Here is a 16,329-nt window from a genome sequence, read left to right on the forward strand (position 1 = left end):
CCAGCTTTCTGCTGGTTTCCTTCTGTGATGATAGCGGCCATCAGTTCACCCCATGGCATACCTCCGTTGGCCAGGCATTGTGTAAAGAGCTGAAAATACAGTGATTATTCTCCTGGATGGGCTGAAGGTTGATTTGGGAGAAAAGAAGTGTGTGTGAGTCACGTCCACATAACCAAGAATGCTTTACTCCAGTTGTGACCAAACCACAGTGGAGGGGCCGTCCACCCAGTGCTGGGGTTCCTGAGAAGGCTCTGGAACAGAGGGAGCCTGAGCTGAATCTTGATGAGGAAAGGACATAGCCAGGCCTGGAGTGGGCTGTGAGAGAATCCAAGGGATGGGGGCACCCAGCTTGGGCCAAGGCAGAGTGTAACAGAGCCAAGGGTGGAGAAATTGGGGATGCTGAGTATTGAGGGAGCAAGTGGGAGGTGGGTGTAGAGAGGGAATGAGAAGGTGGGGGTCTCATCCTGTAGAAACTGGCGAGCAGCAGGAAAGCGAGGGGACCTGGTGGGTGTTTTGGGTGAAACTCTTTGCTGCAATCTGCAGGGACAGGTCTAAGTGAGAGCATGAGTGCAGGCCTTGGCAGTGGACGGGGCAGCAGATGAAGCCCTAAGTGAGGGGCTGGCGAAGGGCAGGGTAGGGCTCAGTGGGAGGAGATGGGTGATTGTATATGTAGGGGTGGCCCCTGGGGATAAGCCACTGCCTAAGGAAGGAACAGAATTGGTAGGTGGGGAAGAGAATCGGGAGGTGGGGTGACCGTGACAAGGTGTCTTGTGGCCTCAGGTGAGGTTGGGGGGATGGGAGTGTGGTCAGACCAGGCTAACCCTGGGCATCAACACTTACGGGGTTTCTGTCATAAGAGCCAAGGAGGGAGGCAGCTGGGAGGGTGAGAGGAACAGGGGGAGAGGAGAGATCCCTGGGGACAGGTGCGTCAGGGACAGGCCGAGGAGCCGGGTGATGGCAGGGGGCCAGAATCGGAGGGAGGAGAGCTTGGTGGAGAATCCAGAGGGCACGGTGGGTGGGCTGTCCCTCATATGCCCACTCAGACAGTCTGTCCCACCAGCCAGGGCAAGAGCTCTCAGGGCTGGTATCCCCCTACAGTGCCTGCCTCACACTGTGCCTGACACACAGTAGGTACTAAATTATTGTTCAGTCCCCTGAATGAAACATAGCACAGAGCCCCGTGAGAGGAGGGCTGAGAACATCCAGTGGATCCGGCAGTGGAGGCATTTCTGGGGGAGAGCTGAGAGCGGAAGCCAGATTTCAGCCGAGCAAGAGAGGGATGGAGGAGGCCAATTTTTTGGGTGGAGGTGGGTTAGGTGATGGGTGAGGAAATAGAAGACAAGTCTCTCTATTCTTTCTAGCAGCTTGGCCATGACAGGAAGGAGAGAGAGTGCAAGACTATTGGTTGAAGCATTTTTTGGAAATTAAAAATAACTTCTATTGGCTTCCCCTGTGCCCCCAAACACTGCCTGTTGCTTACAGAAATGCTAGGATAAGGAAGCAAAAATATAAAAATCACCTGTGATTCCATCCACTGGCAATGTATACTGTTGAGCCTTGGAGTCATTTCCTGACTTTTTTGTTGTTTTTTAGTAGTAATAGTATCACACAGTACGTTCTTATTTTGCATCATACCCTCTTCCCGTACTATTTCTTGAATGCCTTCTTCTGTCTGAGCTATTTTTCTTCCAAAACGTCCTTTAAAATTCTACCTAAATGGTCCAAATGGTTTAAAACACGAAAGATACAAAAGTGATCACTTGCCTCTGAGCTGCTCACTCTCTTTGCCCTGGAGGCAACTGGTATGCCAATAAGGGTATTACCTCCAAACTGGTGACTCCATGCTATTCCAGTGCATGCATATTTCAAAATTTGTTTACATAACTTCTCCTCTTAGATATTTAGACGTTACCTCGTTTTATTTTGCTATCGTGTATAAGGCTATAATGAACATTCTTCTAGCTAAATCCTTGCACACATACCTTATTTTCTTAGAACTACGTTTCCAAAAGTGGAATTTCTGGGTCAGGACGTAGAACCACAACAGAAAGCTTGCAATGCCAGCTTTTACAAAACTCCAAGGAAATCAATGTTCGTTGATGGTCATGCTGTAGAGCATGAGAACATTCCTCTCCCCCCCACTTCCCGACCCTCCTCCATCTGTCGTATCCACACTCACTTCCTCCACTCAGTGGGTGAAAGCTTTGCGTGAGAGCCCCCAGCCGTTGTTGCTGCGAGCTGCATTTTAGGAGAAACAAATGGCACCATGGGGGACAGTCGAGGGGCCAGGTGTTGCAAGGGCAGTCCCAAGTTTGGGAAGCGCTGGAGAAAAAATAGGACTAAGTCAAGACACAGGTGGCTGCATGGTCAGTGAGCCCCAAGCCCGGGGACGAGGCCCTTCATTCTCAGAATTTTCAGAAACTCCCTGACCATGAGGAGCGGGAAGCTTTGAGAGAACTGGAGGAACCTGTAGGCGAGGTCCAGGGACAACTGGTACATGGGCTGGGCTTCTGTTTGTTCTCCTCCTTTTAAGAGGCAATACTGCGGGTTCTTTACTGACAGCATCTGGGTGCACTGGGAGGGTTTCCAGGAACAGGGTGGAGGGGGGTGAATGGTCTTTTGAGTGAGTGCAATCCCCCTCTCCCTAGACTTTGCCCCTGACATAGGCTTTGAGGGGAAAGCATGTGTCCTTGTGCCCCCAGATGCAGGGCTGCATGATTCCTGATTGCAGAAAGGAGGCGGAGGGCTGCTTGCAACATGTGCCAGCTAGAGCACTGAGGAAACCTGCCATTGCCTCATTGATCTGTTCCCAGCCTTGCAAAATCGGCACTGGAGGGGAAAGCGGGCTGTTGGAGGGGCTGTATATCCTTTTGCATTCACCCTGCCTTAGAGACTCTCTGGAAAGTCCCTGCTTCTACCATGCTGCCCCCAAAGGGAGTTGCTTCTCTTTGGCCTTTTTTTTTTTTTTCCCCACACTGGGGACGCCAGGCCATTTTCCAGACTAGAGTTTTCTTTCTTTCTTTTTTTTCCCCCAAAAGAGATACAAAGAAATAATATAATTTGGTTTACAGTATGAAGTTACTTGTCTTGGGTTAGGATTGCTGGAGGTTGCCCTGCCTGGCTGCCAGCTTGACTCCTCAGTTTCTGAGGCCACATTTAACCCCTGCCCACCCCCCACCCAATGCACCTACCCTCAAGGACTGTCAGCTCCCTTGAAATTCACACCCCAGGGAGCTGGCCAAGGTTGCAAGTCCTCAATCTCTGCAAATTTGGAGTAGGATCTTGCTGCTGCAGCTCACTTGTTCCCCGGTTATTCTCGTTGATAAGTCTTTTCAAATACTGATTTTTTTTTCTCTTCTCTGAGGCCCTGCTTTTTGTCTCAGGCACCATTTCCAGAGCCTGCACCCCAGCTAGGTTCTATATTGATCTCTGCATTGAGGGTACCAGGGCTGCTATAACCAGTTAGCACAAACCAGGTGGCTTAAAACAACAGAAATGTATTATCTCACAGTTCTGTAAGCCAGAAGTCAGAAGTCAGGGTGTCAGCCAGGTTGGTTCGTTCCAGAGGCTCTGAGAGAGAGAACATTCCATGCCCCTCCTCTCTCTCCTAGCTCCTGGTAGCTGCTGTCCACCCTTGGCTTTCCTTGGTTTGTGGATACGTCACTCCAGCCTCTGCCTCTGTCTTTATATGGTGTTTTCCTCTCTGTATGTGTCTTTAGGTGTCCTCTCTTCCTCCTATAAAGACAAGAGTCACTGGATTTAGGTCCCATCCCATCCAGTATGATCTCATCTTAGCTAATTACATTTGCAAAGACCCTATTTCCAAATAAGGTCACATTTTGAGGTTCTGGGTGCCCATGGACTTTTGAGGATCACCAGTCTACCCACCACACTGTCTCGGTCTTCAGACCCTTCCATCCACCAATCCACTCCACACACCTTGTCAGAGCCATTTTTCTCAAACTGCGCTTAGCAGGAGAACAGAACCCTCCCTCTGAAACCTCCAGTGACTTCCCACTGCCAACAGAGTAAAGTCCTATCTCCTTAGCTCGGCTTTATATGACTCCCCCTAGTCTGGTCCCAGCTTTTTTTTTCACATCCTTTTCCCCACTGTCCTACACACACTCTGCAGTCTCGTATGCCATGGCACGTGCTGGAGGGGCTCTCGCTTCCTGCTCAGGCCTCTGTCCCTTGCCTAGATGCTCTCCTTCTCAAGCATCCAAGTCATGTTAAAACTTTTTACTCTGATAAGGACATGGCTAGCCGGTCGAGGTCACAGGCTCAGCTCTACCCACAGACTGGCTTGATGTGATGAGCCACCGCCCCACTCTTCACCACCCCTCAGTGTGGAGCGATGCTACTCTCTGCCGGAGTGGCATTTTTACCCAAAGAGGAGCCCATGTCTTATACTTCTTTGTGTCCTTGGATTTGAAAATGATGTACTGAGTCTTGTGGCTTCTTGGCTGATGACTCTGGGTGCTGCTGCTGTGAGCACACGAGGGATTTAGACCCCAAGTGACTGGGATGCTCATGGTTCAGCGCTTTGACTCCATGCCTGCAACCCTGCGATGTGTGACACAGATGAAGAGCTCTATGCTGAGATGAAATGAGGGGAAGGAGACAATGGCTGCTGCTTTGAGAGTCCAGGGCAGTGGTCTTTCAAAGGAAGAGACAACGGGCAGAACGGTGCAGGACCGTTCCCTGGGGCTGGGTGCCGAGGGGCACAAGGCTCAGTGGGAAGAGCTGTAGCCCTAGCCAGTATCCAGCGGGTACCCTCCTCTGGCCTCCCTGCTGGGGGGCTGGCGAGCAAGATGGCTTGATGGGGGTAGGGCTGGGGAGGGAGGTAAAAAGGAGACCTAGAGCGCAGTGAACAGCAGAGCTTCCAACTCCTTTCACTATCAGATTTCACGGATACTCCGAAAACTTGAAAGTAACAAGGAGGTTTTCACTCCAATGCTTGATGCTAGTGTCTTTTTCTAGCCTCTCCTAAGTGGCAGTGATCGACCATTGGCAACTAGCTCTTCCATTTCTCTTCCAAAGCACTGGGTCTCTCTGGAGACACATGAGAAACGTAGTTCATCTGGAAGCAGGTTCCTCTAAACTTTCATGGCTCCTGTACTCTGTCTTTTCCCTTCTGCTTATGCCTCAGTTGCATCAAAACCCCACAGGCATTGTCTCTGGGGATCAAGAAGTGACCCACTCAAAAAAGAATATGGTGGAGGTGTAAATAATTGGAGAGTTTGGGCAGATGCTCAAGGTGTGAGTGGCAGGCCAAGCCCTCTGACCTGTGACAATCTGCATTTCAGGTACCAGGATGTTTTGTAACATCAAAATCGTAGAAACCACCAGGGCCCTTTCTTGCTGGGTCTTGGCAATACTCCTTCATGTTGTAGGTTTAGAAACTGAGGCTAAAGAAAATAACACGAGGCGAGGAAGAATGCCTGCCCCTGGAAATGTTTATGGACAGCTTGTAATAGTAGCTCTGCTCCTTACTCTGTTGACTCCTAACTCCTCATGCACGGTTTCACCTGGTTGGGTTCAGAAAATATCTATGTTATTGTAAAAAAGCAGTAAACCCTTGCTTCCATTAAACAATTATATTTTCTTAGACATCTCATCTAAAAGGTTTGCCAGTTTTCTTCCTGACAAATTGCCAATTTGGCCATTTCGGCAGCCAACATTCTACAAAGGGGATGGATTTAGTCAAATTTCCTTTGTCAGTTAAGTATTTTGTGCAGCATATTTGCTTCCAGGTTCTAAAGGCAATTTTGCTCAGGTTCAAATAAAACAAAAAACCCCAATCAAACAAAGAAGAACGACCCAAGTTTGAGTTATTCTTGTCCGTATACATAAAGAATATACATGAGTTTGAAATGTTTTGAGAATCAGGAAAAGGAAAAGGATGATTGTGCTCTTAAGCAGTGATTTTATTTTACTGCTCCCTGATACTGGAATTTACCATCTACCTGGGACAAAAGTACAAAGAACATTTGACACAATGTAAAACATGAAAAGATCTTTCAGTGGGTTAGTGTCCCTGTTGTGACTCAGAATTATTCATTAGATTTTTTTTTTTAAAAGAATGCACGTGCCTAGGCAGGCTCCATAGCATAGCCCAGTGCCATTGCTCTACCCTAGGAGGTTGAAGCCCATGTAGTCCATGAACATCGCTCTCTTGCCAATAGCTGTTTCCATCAATGGGGGCTGGGCTGATCCAACTCTAGTCTTATTTCCGAAACATCCAAGGATTCTAGGTAGTTGCTTCTGTGTTTCTTTTTCCAACTAGACAGTGAATTCCTTGAGGGAAAGGATGATGTCCACTTGGCTTTGCATCTGTAGGGACCAGCTCAGTAATTGGCTCATAAAAACACTGATAAAACACAGTAAATTTTTAATGAAGTAATTAAAAAAAAAAAGCAAGGTCCTCTATAAATGTAGGACATTATACGCCTCTATTTTGAATGTTTGGTAGGAGTTTGCCCCAGGATTGGGACCCTGACTCCTAGCGGTGCTGCTACCTGGGGATCCAGGACTTAGAGAGGAGATGGAATTCTGATGGAAAGGGTAAAGCTAATGGGAAATTGGGGCATGGATGTTAGGGACCTACAGCAGCTGTAACAAATTACACCAAGATGAGTGGGTTAAAACAACACAAACTTACCATCTTAACTGTTTTGGAAGTCAGAAGTTCAAAGTGGATTTCCCCTGGGCTAAAATCTAGGTGTTGGCAGGGCTGTGTTCCTTCCAGAGGCTCTAGAGAAGAAGAGTTTTCTTGCCTTTTTCTAGGAGACCCCCACATCCCTTGACTCATGGTCCCTTCCTCCACCTTCAAAGCTAGCATCTTCAAATCTCTTTCTGATTCTGACCCTGACCCTACTCCTGCCTCCCTCTTTCAACTTATAAGGACACTTGAGATTACACTAGGCTCAACCAGATAATCAAGGATAACTTCCCTATCTCGAGGTTACCTGATTAGCAGCCTAAATTCCATCTAAGATGTCCATGTAACTCCCTCTTTCCATGTAACATATTCACAGGTTCTGGGGAGTAAGGCATGGAGGGCTTCTGGCGGGGAGGCATTATTCTGTCTACCACAGAAGGACACTTGGGGGTCATAGAGTCCAGTGTCCTCGTGCTACTCTTGAGGAAACTCGAGCTCACAGAGTTCCTATGAATTCCAACTGTTTCCTCCATGGGAGGGTAATCTTCTGAGGCCAAATCATCTGCACCTAGAGCCCTAAGCCAGACTCAGTGGGAGGCCACTGGCTTTCTCTTCCTCCAGGTCTTCCTTCTACACCTGTGCCTCGTCGCTTTCCTGCCCTGTCTGGGCGGCGAGGGGTGGGGGGGATTGCCAAGGTGTGTGTGTGTGTGTGTGTGTGTGTGTGTGTTGGGAGGTATGGTACACCTGACCCATGTCCAGACTGAATGCAGAGTGGTCATTTCATGGGGTCAGAAAATGGATTGGACCCATCCATAAGAGCCCTGTCATTTTGGCAGAAGTGTGAGCTCTTACAGCTGCCAGGTACCTAATTGGGGCGTTGAGCTCTGGGAGCAAGGGCCCCAAGAGTCTGAAATCCTGGAATTTCCTTCCTAGGGCATCCACAAGGGGAGAGAAAGAGGGTGATCCCCAACTGATTGGTTTACAACTGACAGTGATATTGTTGCCAGGAGAGCTGCTATGGGTTTCTCAGCCTGGAGACTGTTGGGCCAGGGCCAGTTCCTGGCAAAAGAGAGTTCCTGCTGCTGAGTGTCCTTTGAGGAAATTCTGGTGATTCTGGCATCAGTGTTCAAGTTTATGGCAGTAGGTAGTCCAGGAGGCACAAGAGCAGGTCTCCCTTCAAGGTCAGGGCCAGAGGAGAAGACACAGGAGGACTTACTGCATGAGACATCTACTTGGAAAGAGCAAATCATGATCTGGGGGAGCAGATGACCAGGGGAGGGGCTCAGGTCTTGTTCTTAGAGTCTCCTCCTTCCATGTCATTCCATTCTATGTTGAAGGCTACCCCCTTTACCCTTACCATATAACAAGAGCTGGAAACCCAACAAGATCCTGGCCTTTGGCCAAGGACATGAGGGCCTAAGGACCTTGCTTGGAAAGTGAATTTCTCAGAACTCTGGGAACTTGCCAGTCTTGGGAGGAAGGTGGGGTGATGCTGAAGGGTGGGTAGACAGGACCACTGAGCAAGGCAGGCCAGGCATCTGGAGGAGGCTGATGTGGTTCTGTGAAGCACACAGGGGCCAAAGTGTGTGCCTGGGAAAGTCACCTCAGTGTGGGACTCCAGAGCCCCCCTCCATCCCTAGTGGCTGATAGGCGGTGAGAAGAACCCTGACCTGATCCCCAGAGGTGGCAGTAAAGAGAGAAAGTGCCTACCACCCAGGCAAGAGGCCAAGTCCTGGTGTTCAAGCGCCAGGGGATGTTGAGATGACCATGAGCGTTTCTTCATTGAGAGAAAGTCTCTAGCCTGATATGGACCATAAGCCCTAGCATCCACAAAAGAGACAGAGCTTAGGGCCCAAAAAGGCAGAGGAAGCTTGCAGGAAAATGTGTGTGGATGAACCCAGGGACAACACTTGGAAATGGGCCTGAGATTTGGCTGAGGCTGAGGCTGGTTGCTCTGTTGATTATGGTAGTCAAGGACGACAGAGGGTTGAGGGGCAGGAGGTGCTTCTGAGGAGACAAGGAAGAACGAGGAGGGGGTATTCATCAGCCTGAGGGACATTTCTTTTGTGGCTCGGTCGGGGTGACCAGGGATGCTCACCGGGCAGTGAGGATGGAGCCCAGCGATGGAGCCTGGCCTCCACAACGGTGCTGAAAACCTGCCAGCCCTGGGGAGGAGAGAGGCTTGATACACTTTGTCTACACCTCCAGCTGCAGACAAGATGGCAGGGCGCCTGCCTTTCCCAAGGAGAGTCAGTTGAGAAGCACAGGAGCCATTGCCCCTAGGGCAGCCCCTGGTTCCTACCTGCCTGGGCCTTCGACAGGCTCTCAGAGGTGAGCCCTTCTAGTGGAAATGAATCCTAAAGAAAGGACAGATTGCCACCCTGTAAGCTCCCTGGACCTGTAGCCACCTGAGGCTCCCGTGCCCTTTCAGAGCCTCAGTAGCAGCTACTTGGTGCCTTGCCGGGCTCCTCTGTGAGCGGTTCCTGGCATGGGAAGGCTGAGAACTAAGATTCTCCTTTGGGAACTTGGTGTTTGGCCCGAAAGTATGCAGTGACCTATGATGGCTCTTTCTTTTTCTCTTGGGGCTCCTGACAGCCTCTGAGATGGGCAAACTGGCATAAGAGAACTCAGCAGAAATGGAGGGAAAAGTGAGAGGTAAGGTTTCTGGCTGTAATGAGACTATGAGGGGGGCAGCCTCTAAGACCCTCTTCCTGGTAGATGAGAGCTGGAGGGCCCTGGAAAGCCCACCAAGGAACCCCACGGCCTCTGGGCAAAGGGCGGCCCCTTTGGGACTGATGAGTTCATCTGTATTTGTGTGTTTCTCAGAGGGACCCTGGCTGGCCACTCCGGTGTCACTGCCTGTGAGTGGAGACTGGATCTTGAGCAGAGAATGTCTGCAGGTCCTGGCCTGGCACAAGGAGAATCTCCAAAGTTAGGGGATGAAGTTGAGCATTTCTGGGAGCTGGAGTGGGCCTGGCTGAGACATCCCAGTGGTCAGCATGGTGCTATCAAGTTATGTCTGGTCTCCTGTGAACTAAGAACTTATGAGAAAGAATTCATTTCTAGAATTTCTGTCCCCAAAGCACGAGTTAAATATCCTGGTTTTTCACCCAGTTATAGGCACAGGGGCTTGATAATGGTCATCAGGTGGTATGTTTGAGAACCTGGTCTGCCAAGACCAGCATCACTATTTTAAAGTTCTAGCATGTATCCAACTGGCTATTGTTTTAGATAAGCTCAAGTATGGTTTGTCAAGGTCTATAACGTAGCCATCAGGATCATTTGTAACCACATCACACGTACAGATTCACTTGGGAGGTGAAGCCACTGTCACTGGATTCAGCATTTTCAATCCAGAGCAGCTTGTGTAAAAAGGCAGAGGGTAGCCGTTAAGCACATGGACTCTGAGCCCTACTACCTGGGCTTGGGTCCCTACTTGGCCTCTGTGACCACAGACAAATGCTTTATTCTTCCTGTTCCTTGGTTTTCTCATCTGTAAAATGGGGCTGAATCATAGGATTGCTGTGAAGGTTAAATGAGTTAATAGATGTGAAACGTTAGCACTGTGCTTGACGGGGCTGAGGACTCCTTGTTAATGACTAATTATTATCCCTAATTTTATTTCAGTTCTTAAAAACTGTATTCCCTTTGTGGGATTCTATAGTTTTTTTTTAAGGAAAATTTACTCCTTTTCCCTGACCTGACAGCATGCCTGGGAAACAAGATGGTTTGTTTTGGGACAGATGATTCTGGCAAGACGTTAGGGATAATACATGGGAATGGAATTTTTCAGTATCTTTTAATCAATACTCAGCATTAAGCCCTGTGCCCTTTATGACAGTGTGAACTTGGTAAATGGTCGATAAATCATTTCAGTACATTCACCAAATCATTTTTGGTTGTTTCTAGGTCCAGAGTCTGGGAAAAATGTCATTGGAGAGTAGCTAGCATGGAGATCCTACAGTTTCCCTCCCTCTACTGTTCAGGTATCCTCTGGAGCTGGGAAACTGGCATATAAAAATAAGATTTTAAAGCTGCAATGGAGTATATTCTGTTTCTTTCAAAATTCTTTTCACATCCTCCCTGGCAGAGAGGCCCACCTGTTCTCCTATCAACAGTGAAGGATATACTAGCATCGTATAGAGCCTGAGGTCTGTGCTGAGAGCCTGATGGTTGGAGCCACTTCCCTGCCTGTCTCTTCCAATTGATGGGATAGTGTCTATAAAAATGTCTTGAAAGTATGAAAAGTGGCAAATTGGCCTTCACAATAAACAGAACTTAATGTAACATATTTCAAAATTTTAAATCTCAATGAACAAAAGCTATCTCTAATGCTTTCTTTTTCAGGGCAAATTTCTTGGCATTTACACACCTTAAATGTTTTACTATGATCCTGGGGGGGGGTTGTTATCATAATAAAGAAGCTTTCATTTATATAAATCTTTTGATATATTTGCATCTAACAACTCATTGTACCTCACCCCCAAGAGAGGTGGGGTGTGGGTGTGGAACAGAGGTCCTTATCTTGCGGCTTGCAAATGGAACCTGTTAGATTCCCTCCCCTAACCCGCAACTCCCCATCCTCCCAAACCCTGGGCTGTTAGGTGCTCCTTTGAATGGAGAGATACAGGGAGGACAACTTCTGAGCTTCTGATGGCTGGAGGAGGGGAGGACCTTAGGGTCCTGTGCAAAAACTGGCCAAGACCCAGTCTGTCCTGGGATGTCCTCTCCCTGAGTTAATGGCATGGGGACTCCCCAGTAGCTGTTGACCCAATTGATCCACTCCATTGTGAGAAACAGACTCTGCTTCTCTAGTGTCCCAAATGGATGTTGGGTGGCAGCGGGGACACGGGACAACAGTTGAAGCTGTGGAGACAGGCTTGTTTATTTTAAAGGAGACTAGAGTGGAATAAGAAAAGAGAGTCCCATCCAGATGATAGTAAACATGATAATGGCTTTTGAGTGCTTATTACCTACCTGGTGCTGGCTACCCAGTGCTCTCATTGGGTATTGATTTCTTAAGTCGCAAACCCAGGTGATTATGGAACACTTCCTACAACTCAATTTGTATCTAGAGCTCTCATTTTGTTGAATAGTGGAAACTTCATTCATGATCATTCAGCCACTCTGAGTTTTCTGAGCATGCTTGGGATGTAGCAGCTTTATTCCTTCGCAGCCTATCACCCTTGTCTCTAGGGATTTGCCCCTGAGATCTGAGAGCCTTAACAGTCATTGGGGCTGGGGAATGACCAGGGAGAGGGGAGTGGTAGTTTTGGGAGCTATTCCCCTGGGTCCCAACCCTGACAAATTTGAGATGCCTATGGGCCTTCTCCCTGCCACTTCTGTCTGTGATCATCTTGGCTTCCCCCTCCTAAACTTTATGAGATGGCAGGCCCTCTGTGTCCATTTCAGCCCTTGGACAGTATTGCTTTGGGCCTGTGGGCATGTTCTCTGGCCTGACTACTTGCCTTGGTCCCCAGGAGCCCATGTGGGCTTTGGGTCACTCTTACTGTGCTCTCAGCTTAGGTGCTGGCCTTGCCCTGGCAATACCCTTGCCCTCCAAGGTGTAGATGTGGTAGAGGCAGGAATAGGGATACTTCTAGCAAGGTTATTCCAAAACTATTTTTATGCCAGGACTCGGCCTTCCAATCCGTTCTCCAAAGACCGTGTTTGGTTTCTCTTTGCACCTTGTCCCTAATAACTCAGCCCTGAAGGCAGTTAAGTGGCCACTGCCCAAAGAAGAGAAGGAGTGGAGGACAATGTTGTAGAGTCATGTGTGTTGCTTGCACTTTCTCATGGCCTTGACTATTCTCATGTGTTTGCCGCATGCTGGTTCTGTGACCAGTAAAGTGGAGGTACACACAGAGGGAGGTCGTTTGTCCCCTAGCACGAGCTGGTAAATGGCAGACATTTGGTAAATGGTAGAAACATGAGTTTCTTCGCTCAAGCTCCTGGTCTGCTTGGCACCCCAAACCCTGATCTCTACAATGAATGCATTCATGGGGGAGGGGTCTCTTTTAGGGCCAATATTGCAGGGTCTTGAGCTTTTCCTTATTCTTCAGTGCTCCTTTAAAAGTAATGATTTTTTAACAGCTAGAAGTGTGTACCTCTTAATTTATTTTGCCCACAGCCACCAGTTTGTATTTATGAGTGTTTTTTTTTTTATCATGTTTTGCTTCTTTGGGTCCACATATAAGTGAAATTATATGATATATATCTTTCTCTGTCTGACTTATTTCACTTAGCAGAACACCCTCTAGGTCCAACCATGTTGTTGCAAATGGCAAGAACTCATTCTTTTCTATGGCTGATCAGTATTCCATTGTATATACACACATATATATACCACATCTCCTTTATCCATTCATCTATGGATAAACACTGGGTTGCTTCTATATCTTGGCCATTGTAAATAATGATGCAATAAACGTAAGAGTGCATATATTGTTTTGAATTAATGTTTTCATTTCCTTTGGATATATTCCCCAAAATGGAATTGCTGGATCTTACAGTACTTTTATTTTTAATTTTTTGAAGAACCTCCATATTGTTTTCCATAGTGGCTGCATCAATTTACATTCCCACCAACTGCATGGGGGTTCCTTTTTCTCCATAACCTCACAAACACTTGTTATTTCTTGTCTTTTTAATTCTAGTCATTCTGACAGGTATGAGGTGATATCTCATTGTGGTTTTGATTTGCATCTCCCTGATAAGCGATGTTTAGCACCTTTTAATGTGTCTGTTGGCCGTCTGTATGTCTTCTTTGAAAAAAAAAATGTCTAGTTGGGCCCTCTGCCCACTTTTTAATCAAATTGTCTGTTTGCTTTTGGTGTTGAATTTTAGAAGTTCTTTATATATTGTGGATATTAACTCCTTATCAGATATATTTATCATTTATCATTTGCAAATATCTTCTCCATTCACTACTTTTTTTTTGTTTTGTTGATGGTTTCCTTCATTGTGTAAAAGCATTTTATTTTGATGTATAAAAGTAAATTTAATGATTAAATTAAAAATCAATTCTCTATAGATTTTCTTAGGAATTTAAAAACACACCTCAAAGGATTCAGAAGTCCCAGAAATCCTCTGTGTGCACCCTCTGGTTAGACCTGCCTTTCCTGAAGTAACTGAATTCAAGTTAATAAATGATTTTTTATCCATTCTGTGGTGTTGTGACTTAGTTACTAATTTTTGTAGTATTACTTCCTACTCTTCAAATGCATTGTTGTTAGTTTATATAAGTTTCTATGGGTTAGACTTGGAACCTTAACACAACCAATTGCATTATTTTTTTGGGGAAAATGTGTTCTGATTACTTCATCCAAGGTATAGACATCTTTTTAGAACTCAATCCAGTTTTTGGTAGGAAACTTCTTTTATTCTGATATTAAATATCTGAAAATTGTTTCTCTGGCACACAGTTTGAGAAAAATGTGATATATATATATTAAGAGCTTTGTGCCTGCAATAGTTGTACTATTGAAAAATGCAGGCATGAAGTTGATATAACAGGGTGGATTATAAGAAAAATAGGTTAAGAGAAATGGACTTCTTTTCTCCTCCTCAGCTCAGAAAAGAGAGGCTGGCATTGGGTTTCTTTATTTCCTTTTTCTAAGGTTTTTGTTTAGTGGTGATGACTTGTAGTGTGTGTTGTAGGAAAGCCAAAGGGCTTAGGTGAAACTGAACCCCTTAGTGGCAGGTAGAGGAGGCCCACCTTCAACAAGTGAACAGGTAAAGCTGCAGGTTATAGTCCCTCTAAGGCCCTCTAAGGGGATTGTAGCTGATGGCTAAAGGTTCTGGGAAGGCAAGAAGGGCTCAAAGAAGATTTGATGAAAGTGGCACAACCCAATGACAGCAGGCATTTTCTTCCAAGATGGGGAAAGAAGAGTGGTGTCACAAGGTAAGACTAGTGCCCCGCTGATTGGGGACCTGTGTTTGGCCGCCCATCTGGACCATTTCCACTAGTGTGGAATTTCACTGATTTCTCCAATATTCTGGGGGCACGGAATATACTTGATGGGTCTATATCACGAACTTCTTTCTTCCCCCCCATCACAAGTTGAATGTAGTAGGCATTCTCAATGTATTGCCCTTATGCCCTGGGACATCCTTGACTGTTTTGTGCATCCTTCCCATCCCTCCTGTGGCTTTGGTGAGCTAGGAGTTGACATTCCCCCTCCCAACCCAGAGTCTGATCTGACCCCCCACCCCATTTTTTTTTTACACCAACCAGAGGTTTAATAGAAATACAATCAGTATAGGAAAACTCAAAACTACGTAAACCAAAACCAGAATGCCAAGCGGTCAAGGCAAAGGCAGAATTTCTGATCCTTTGACTTAGGTAGTCCCCAAATAAAAACCAATAAAGATGATGAAGTGAAGAGTGATGTACTTAATAGAGATCTTCCTTAGGGAGCAGTGGGAGCTCTTCTGTCTCTGAATCATAAGACAAAGTCACACCATTTTCGATACTATTGCTCTGTCCAAAACCTAGTGGCTTAGGATAACAGTCATTTATTTTGCTCATGAGTCTGTGATTTGGGCAGGGCTCAATGGGGACAACTTGTCTCTGTTCCATATGACAGCTCTGGTGCTCTATTGGGATGGGAAGGTTCGCTTTCAAGATAACTTATTCACATGGCTGGCTAGTTGGTGGTGGCTTTCAGTTCATAGATCTCTTAATGGAGCAGTGTGCTTCCTCATAGCACAGCATTTGGGTTCCAAAGCAAGTGCCCCAAGAGTCAGGAAGTGGAAACTGACATTTTCTTAAGACCTGAGCCTGGAAACTGGTACAGCCTCATTACTGATATATTTTATTGCTCAAACAGTCACAGAGTCCAGATTCAGGTGGAGGCATCAAAGACCCCACCTATTAGTAAGTATTAACACATTTTGCTGCCATGTTTTCAAACTTCCACATGCATCTTCCATCAAGTTGTGGTGGCTGACAACCTGAGCGTGATCTTTGTCTATCCCATTTCCTTCACCTTTTATGTTTGCTGTACTACTAAGACCTGTTGTGTTTTCTTTTTAGTTGCTTTTTTTTAAATTGTGGCAAAATATACATTATAGTCACCATTTTAATAAATTTAAAATATACAATCCATGGCATTTTCTACATTTACAATTGTTGATTGTAAGTCATCACCAATATCATTCCATTCCCCTCTGCCCCTAGCCCCTGGCAATGACTCAGCTGCTTTCTACCTCTGTGGATTTGCCTATTCTGGATATTTCATGTGACTTGAGTTATACAATATATGGCCTTTGTGTCTAGCTTTTCCCACTTAGTGTAATGTTTTCAGGGTTTATCCATGTTATAATACATGTCAATATTTTATTTCTTTTTAAGGCACAGTGGTAGTCCATTGTAGGGACACACCGCATTTGATTTACCGATTTACTAGTTAATGGGATTTGAGTTGTTTCCACCTTTTGGCTATTGTGAGTAGTGTTGCTATGAATATTTGTAAGTTTTCGTTTAAATATGTGATTCCAATTCCTTTGGGTGTATATACCAGAGTGGAATATCTGGGTCATATGGTAATTCTATGTTTAACTTACTGAGGAGCCGCCACACTGTTTTCCATTTTGGCTTCACCATTTCAAATCACCGCAAGCAATGTATGAGGACTCCAATTTCTCCACATCCTCGCCAACGCTTG

The 16,329-nt window shown here is 46.3% G+C and overlaps 1 long non-coding RNA gene across 3 annotated transcripts; it reads left to right on the top strand.

The window, feature by feature from the left end:
* The first annotated feature begins 6,038 nt into the window (after positions 1-6,038).
* LOC112653606 (uncharacterized) lies at positions 6,039-13,824 on the top strand. 3 transcript variants are annotated; one of them, XR_007409855.1, is made up of 5 exons: positions 6,039-6,254; positions 8,750-8,992; positions 9,257-9,316; positions 10,571-10,647; positions 10,752-13,824. It is a non-coding gene; the product is annotated as an uncharacterized LOC112653606 (long non-coding RNA). The 3 variants fall into 3 exon arrangements; XR_003132301.2 differs by lacking the exon at positions 6,039-6,254 and having other exon boundaries at positions 7,529-8,992; XR_003132300.2 differs by lacking the exons at positions 6,039-6,254; positions 9,257-9,316 and having other exon boundaries at positions 7,529-8,992.
* Positions 13,825-16,329: the final 2,505 nt, after the last annotated feature.

Source organism: Canis lupus, chromosome 3 (assembly GCF_003254725.2).
Source record: "Canis lupus dingo isolate Sandy chromosome 3, ASM325472v2, whole genome shotgun sequence".
NCBI classification, from domain to species: domain Eukaryota; kingdom Metazoa; phylum Chordata; class Mammalia; order Carnivora; family Canidae; genus Canis; species Canis lupus.